Consider the following 6851-nt stretch of genomic DNA (forward strand, 5'->3'; position numbering starts at 1 on the left):
TTTAACCAGACAACAACAGAAGAGAGGTGGGGGGAGGATTCCGACTTTTGGGTCAGCAGAGAAAACATTCTTTGGAGGTAGAATTTGGAAAGGACAGCTAATCTGTTTTCCAAACAGATTTTCGTAAATAACTAACAGGAGATGGGCTGCTTCTCTCAAAGTATTAACCCAGATGATGGGGGTTAATCATTAAACCTTTTAGTTGGTGGCTTGCTTGTTTGTCTGATATTCTAATCCAGGTCACAGAATGGCTAAGGCAGCTTTAAGCGAAGGGTGGATTTTTTTTCCCTCCGTTTGCCTTGTGTTTTCCACTTTGAAAGAATGTTGTGGCTGCTCTTTTTTCTAGTGAGTGCTATTCATGCCGAACTCTGTCAGCCAGGTACGTAAGCCTTGAAACTTCAAAGTAGATGAACAGTTTTCTAAATGATTGACAAGTCTCTGACCGAAAGACTTCTTTATTTTTCTAAATCTGCCGTCGTGTCATGGCTTGAAAGTTGAGCCTGTGAATGTTTTATGAGTTTGAAATTAAAATTTCAGCCATTTAAGGTGATTGCAGTTAAACTTCCGGAAGTATCTGGGGCAGTTTACTTGCAATTCTGTTGATTCGAGTTGCATTAAATATTAGCATCTATCAGGTTCCATTTTGGCAGATTTTATCATCATATAGTGCTCTCTGTCTTTTCTCTCTCTGGCAGATGCAGAAAATGCTTTTAAAGTGAGACTTAGTCTCAGAACAGCTCTGGGAGATAAAGCAGTAAGTGAAGAAACTTGTATGTTCCTTTAAAATTTTGTTTGCTGGTAACACTGCTTTCTCTGCATAGTTTATCTTAAACTTGTATAGATTGCTTCTAAAGACCTGAAATCTGATATTTTCTTAAAGCAAAAAAGATTGTAGTGAAATAGAAATTGTTAGTAAAGTGATTTTGCCTGAAGTATTTAATCTGCAGTGTGTGCTGGAAAATATGTGAAGTTCTGTGCTGCCCCAAACAATTTTGCAAGCCTGCACGTTTCAGCCTAGCAGAGTGGAGCAGAGGGGCCTGAGTCAGGCTCTCAGGTGTGGGCTGGGCTCTGCTCCTCACCGTTGTGGTCATTTGAACTTTGTCAGTGACTTTTCTCATCATTGAAAGGAGGGCAACTTTCACCCGCATGAGATCTTTCATGGCACAGAACGTTCCAATTCTCAGGTGAGGTTTCTTCAGTTCTTCTCACATGTCAAAGTAATAGCATGAAATATATGCTTATGAAATTAAAGTTAAAAAAATACTCATGGGGCTCCGGTAGCTATAGGAGCAGTAAAGACTGTTGAATTAATAGGATGGAGTTGTGTCATTCTAGCTTCGGTTTTCCGCATGCTCTGTGACCATTTTCCCGAATAGAAGGTGATAGCAAGACGCCTCAGGCTAGAGATGATAAAACAGTGCTAAAGATACTTGGAAGGACTCAGTTGGCAGGGCAATCCACCGTTTTGTTCGCTCGCTCCGTGAGTAATAATCATTCTAACCGCCAGCATTCCTTGAGAACTTAGTTTACTTTCTAGCTGGGACCCATCTAATCACTTTGCTCACATCGGCTCATTTAGCCCTCATAACAACCCTTTGAGGAAGGTGGCATGGGTATTCCCATTCTCATGAGGTGGATGAGAAAACTGAGGCGCAGAGACATTACGTGGCCTACTCAAGATGTCAAGTCAGCAAGGGGCAGGGGTCAGGTTTGTACCCAGGCAGTCTGACTGCAGAATCCACCATCTCTGCCAGTGCGTAGGGTTGCTTATCCCAGGATCCTCTGAGGGCAGGCCCCGTGCTGGGTGCTGGGGATGCAGTGCAGCTAAAACCAGGCTTATCCTTGCCCTTGGGGAGCTTATAGTAGTGGAATTGGTTGCATGTTAATGAACCAAATGCAAGTGTGTAATCTTGGCAAGCATTACAGGGAGGAGAAGTACGTAGGGGCTTTGGCCTCACGAGGGGCCGCAGGAACTGGCATTTGCTGTGAGGTCTAAAGCAGGAGTAAAAGTGAACCAGGGGATGAAAGGAAAGAGGGTGGAGGGACCAGCACATGCAAAGGCTTATTATAGGAAAGAACTTGGGGAGAGTGAAGGGTGGAAGGAGGGCAAGGTGCCTGGAAGTGGAGCAGTGGGGAGGACCATGGTGCATGATGAGCTGCGGGCGGAAGGAAGGGTCAGGCCAAAGAATGTGTGGGCTGTGTTGAGGAGTTTTGATGTTATATATATGTATGTATATATATATTTAATTAATGTATCTATTTTTGGCTGCGTTGGATCTTTGTTGCTGTGCACGGGCTTTTCTCTAGTTGCAGCGAGCGGGGGCTACTCTCTGTTGCTGCGCACGGGCTTCTCGTTGTGGTGGCTTCTCTTGTTGCAGAACATGGGCTCTAGGCATGCTGGCTTCCGTAGTTGTGGCACGTGGGCTCTAGAACGCAGGCTCAGTAGTTGTGGCACACGGGCTTAGTTGCTCCACGGCATGTGGGGTCTTCCCGGACCAGGGCTCAAACCCGTGTCCCCTGCATTGCCAGGCAGACTGCTAACCACTGCACCATCAGGGAAGTCCTTGATATTATCTTTAAAGCGACGAGGAGTTTCGTGGAAGGGGCGTCATGACAGAATTTGTGTTTACAAGACACTTTGGCTACAGTGTGGAAGACAGAGTCCAGGCGCCTGGAGTAGAGAGGAGGAGCCAGTTGGGAGGCAGGTGGAGTAGTGCAGGTGGGAGATGATGGCTATTTGGAGTATGGTGTGTTGGTGGAGATAGAGGGGGCAGTGAAGGGATTTGAGAGTCACGGGGATGGGATGACAAGGAAGAGAGGACGACGGGTGAAGGATAAGCTTTTGTTTCTAATTATGCAACTGGATGCCTGATGGCCCATTTATGAGTCAGGGAACCAAGAACCAACAAGAAAACCATGGCTTTAATTTTGGACTTACTGAGTTTGAGGTATTATTGACAAACAGGCAAGGACAGAGCTGGCTTGAGATACACGTTCCTGCGTCACCTGCACTGAGGTTGTAATGACAGTGCTGAGGGAGAAAGCGGAGGGTGGCAAGAGGAGAGGGGCTAGCCTTGAGCTTAGTGATTCTCGAAAGCTTAAAGCCCTTGTAGAGGAGGGTGAACCTGCAAAGGAGTCAGAGGGGCAGGAGGACAACCAGGACGATGCCGTATCACGAAAGGGAAGAGAGTGCTTTCGGATGAAGGGACTGTTCAAGAGCATCAAATGTGCTGTTGAGAGGCCAAGCGAGGCGTGACTGAAAACTGCTCATTGTGTTGAGCAACGTGAAGGTCATTGGTAACGTGAGAGAGCCGCTTTGTGGAGTAGAGTGATTGGAAGGCAGATGGTGGAGGAGGTTAAGAATAAGTGGGCAGTGGGGCTTCCCTGGTGGTGCAGTGGTTAAGAATCTGCCTGCCAATTCAGGGCACACGGGTTTGAGCCCTAGGTCCGGGAAGATCGCACATGCTGCGGAGCAGCTAAGCCCGTGTGCCACAACTACTGAGCCTGCGCTCTAGAGCCCGCGAGCCACAGCTACTGAAGCCCATGTGCCACAACTACTGAGCCCGCGTGCCTAGAGCCCGTGCTCCGCAACAAGAGAAGCCACCGCAATGAGAGGCCCGCTCACCGCAACGAAGAGTAGCCCCTGCTCGCCGCAACTAGAGAAAAGCCCACGCACAACAACGAAGACCCAACACAGCCACAAATAACTAAAATAAATAAATTTATATTAAAAGAAAAGAGTAAGTGGGCAGTGACCATGTAAAGACAGAAGGATGGACAACTCCTTTGGGAATTTTGGCTCTGGAGGGCAGGAGAGAGACAGCAATGGGTAGAAGAAGGAGGACTGAAAAAAGTGATTTAGTTTTGCTGTTGTTTTAATGGGAGAGAGTTGAGCATGGTTCAGAGTCAATGGACAGCCTCCAGTCAGCACTGAATGCACAGAAGAGAGGGGAAAACTGTATTGTTTAGATCCTGGGAAGGGCCGAATGGAAGCGTTCCTAATAGAGGTGGACAGAACAGCCATTGACAGGAGGAGAAACACCACATCTGGCCCTTCGGAGGAGGATGTGGATAAGACATGTGCCTATGGAGGAAGTTTTGTACTTGGTGTCAGGAGGGCGGGGGAGTGTGAGTGGATGACTCGAGATGTATCAGTGACTTATAAAACAAGAGCTCCTAGTGAGAGTGAGGTTTGAGGGAAGCACTGAGATTTGGGGAGGCCTGAAGGAGCTTTGAAATAGTCATTGTGAACTTTGAGAGAGAGAAAACTGATGGAGAATCCTAAGGGGATCCCGGGCAATTTGGGAGTAGGTCATCTTGAGTTTAGAGTTAAGCCACAGAACCTGTTTTGTGATTTTCTCCAGTTACACTTGATTACCACCTAAAATGTGGAGTCAGCCACTTCAGTTTGCTAGGGCTGCTGTAACACAGTACCACAGATTGAGTGGCTTAAACAACAGAAATTTGTTTTCTCTCATTCTGGAGGCTGGAAGTCCAAGATCAAGGTGTCAGTGGGGTCGGTTCCTTCTGAGTTCTGTGAGGGAGGGATGTGTTCCAGGCCTCTCCCCTTGGCTTCTAGATGGCTGTCTTCTCCCTGTGTCTACACGTCTTCCCTCTGTATGTGTCTGTGACAAATTTCCTGTTCTTCCAAGGACACCCGTCATATTGGATTAGGGCCCACCCTCGTGATCTAATTGTAACCTGATCACCTCTGTAAAGACACTATCTCCATATATGGTTCTATTCTGAGGTACTGGGGGGTTAGGATTTTAACATATGAATTTCTTTGTAGGGGGGTACAATTCAGCCCATAATACACACATACACTCAAGTTTTCAGCTAAAAGTATAAAAAGTAAAATTGTACTGGTGTTAATAAAGGGAAGGAAGCTGAGAAGGGGAGTCAGTTTATGAGGGAAAGGTGAAAGGGAAGAAGGGAATCAACTGTTTGTGTCCAGGATGAGATGTCCAAGTGACCTGTTTGTTGACTGGCTACTAATACTGCAGATTTGGAAGAAGATAATGCAATGGGAAACACACCACACTTACAGTGATAGAATAGCTGGGAAACTCTATCCTGAACATTATGGTGACATGATTTATCATGGTCTCCAGTCTTTATTGTATGAGGAAGATGAGAGAGAGACGCAGACAGACAGACACACACACACCAACACCAGTGTGGCCACAGTTAGAACCCAGTGGACCAATTTTTACCCCATGCCTCTTCACTTTACCTTCGGTTTTACTTCTCTTTCAGTACACCTGGGATACAAATGAAGAATATCTCTTCAAAGCGATGGTGGCTTTCTCCGTGAGAAGAGTTCCCAACAGAGAAGCAACTGAGTAAGTAAGCAATGAAAAGTCTAAATTGATTGTTTGCAAGTATTATTTGAGACAGGACATTGATTCAAAACTCAATCTTGAAAATAAGGTATACATCTAATTTTTAAGGGACCCACATTTTAATTCAACATTAAAAAGAACCTTTATAATCTAGCTCAGCTTGCAGTTTATATCATGTTCTAACAATGCTCTTCATTCAATAGGCACTATGAAGATAAATATAAAAATTTGTAGTTACATGTCATAAGCTTTCTACATTTCTCTCTCTCTCTCTATATATATATTATATAAGTTGAAGTTATATATTATAAGTTGAAGATTAAGATGCTGACAAGGTAGATTTCATTCTGAGGCCTCTTCTTTCAGCTTGTAGGCAACACCAGATCTTTGTATGCTCACACGACCTCTTCTTTGTTGAGGGGGAAGTGGCAGGGGAGAGAGTGAGCATTCTGGTGCCTTTTTGGATGAGGGCGCTAATCCTCTCTATCAGGGCTCCACCATATGACCTCATTTAACTGTAATTATCTCCTTATAGGCCCTATCTGCAAATATTAATACATTCACATTTGGGGTTAGGACTTCAACATATGAACTTGGGAGGCAAGGGGATAAGTGCATAGCACTCATTTTGAAAATAACTTACATATGTATAGGTTCATTGCAGTGTTGGTATCTATCATAGCACCTTGTTTATTTTCTTCAAAGCCTTAGTTTTACATTTGGATCTGTTCTTCCGAAGGAATCTTCCCTATTTGTGGTGTTTCCTTCCATCTCCATTTGTGATTCGGGTAACACTCCTGGTTTCTCTCTACTCCCTTACTTCACTCTTCCCTTGAGAGGTGAAATGACTGATTTGATTGGTGGGCTGGAAGGATAAACTGGGCATGGGTTCGCTTCTCTTGAGGAGCCGGCCTGCCCTCAGCTCGCATCTTTCTGCGCTGCCCCCCACACTGAGTACAGAATCAGGCCCTGCCTGGGCAGCTTACACACCCACACGGCTGTCCGTGCTGTCTGTAGCTGTAGACTGTTTAGATTGTTAGGTGCCAGCTCGTAAGGTGTTAAGTATCTTGCATGTTACACCAGAATATGGTGATACCTGCCTCGGTTCAGCTCTGCCTGGGTCACTATAGATGAATTTATCTTACCGCAGGATATTCTTAAAATTAAGAAGGATATTTGCCCGCTGATAAAAGTCACATCCTCCAACGCAGCCTTTTATTTTGGTCTCCTGTCTGCTTCCTTCTTTTGTCTTAATTTTATTGAGAACTTGGCAGAGAGGGTTTCTATTTTTTGTCTTCCTCAGACCCACAATGTATTATGCATGGGCTGTGAATATAAGGGATAAAACAGAAGAGTAAAATTTGGGGGAGCAAAATAAACATGATATGTGGATTTGCGTGTACACAAACACACACATATATACACAACACACATATGTATTTTTTCACACATATGTATTTTAAGATATGTAACATATTCACATGATTCAAAAAATTAAAAGAAGGA

General features: G+C 44.9%; 1 long non-coding RNA gene across 1 annotated transcript; it reads left to right on the plus strand.

Annotated features, from left to right (window-relative positions):
• Positions 1–247: 247 nt before the first annotated feature.
• Positions 248–5343, plus strand: LOC112404905 (uncharacterized). Its single transcript, XR_003004245.1, has 3 exons — positions 248–379; positions 696–754; positions 5260–5343. It is a non-coding gene; the product is annotated as an uncharacterized LOC112404905 (long non-coding RNA).
• The last annotated feature ends 1508 nt before the right edge of the window (positions 5344–6851 follow it).

Source organism: Neophocaena asiaeorientalis, unplaced genomic scaffold (genome assembly GCF_003031525.2).
Source record: "Neophocaena asiaeorientalis asiaeorientalis breed wild unplaced genomic scaffold, Neophocaena_asiaeorientalis_V1.1 scaffold1419, whole genome shotgun sequence".
In the NCBI taxonomy this organism is placed as follows: Eukaryota; Metazoa; Chordata; class Mammalia; order Artiodactyla; family Phocoenidae; genus Neophocaena; species Neophocaena asiaeorientalis.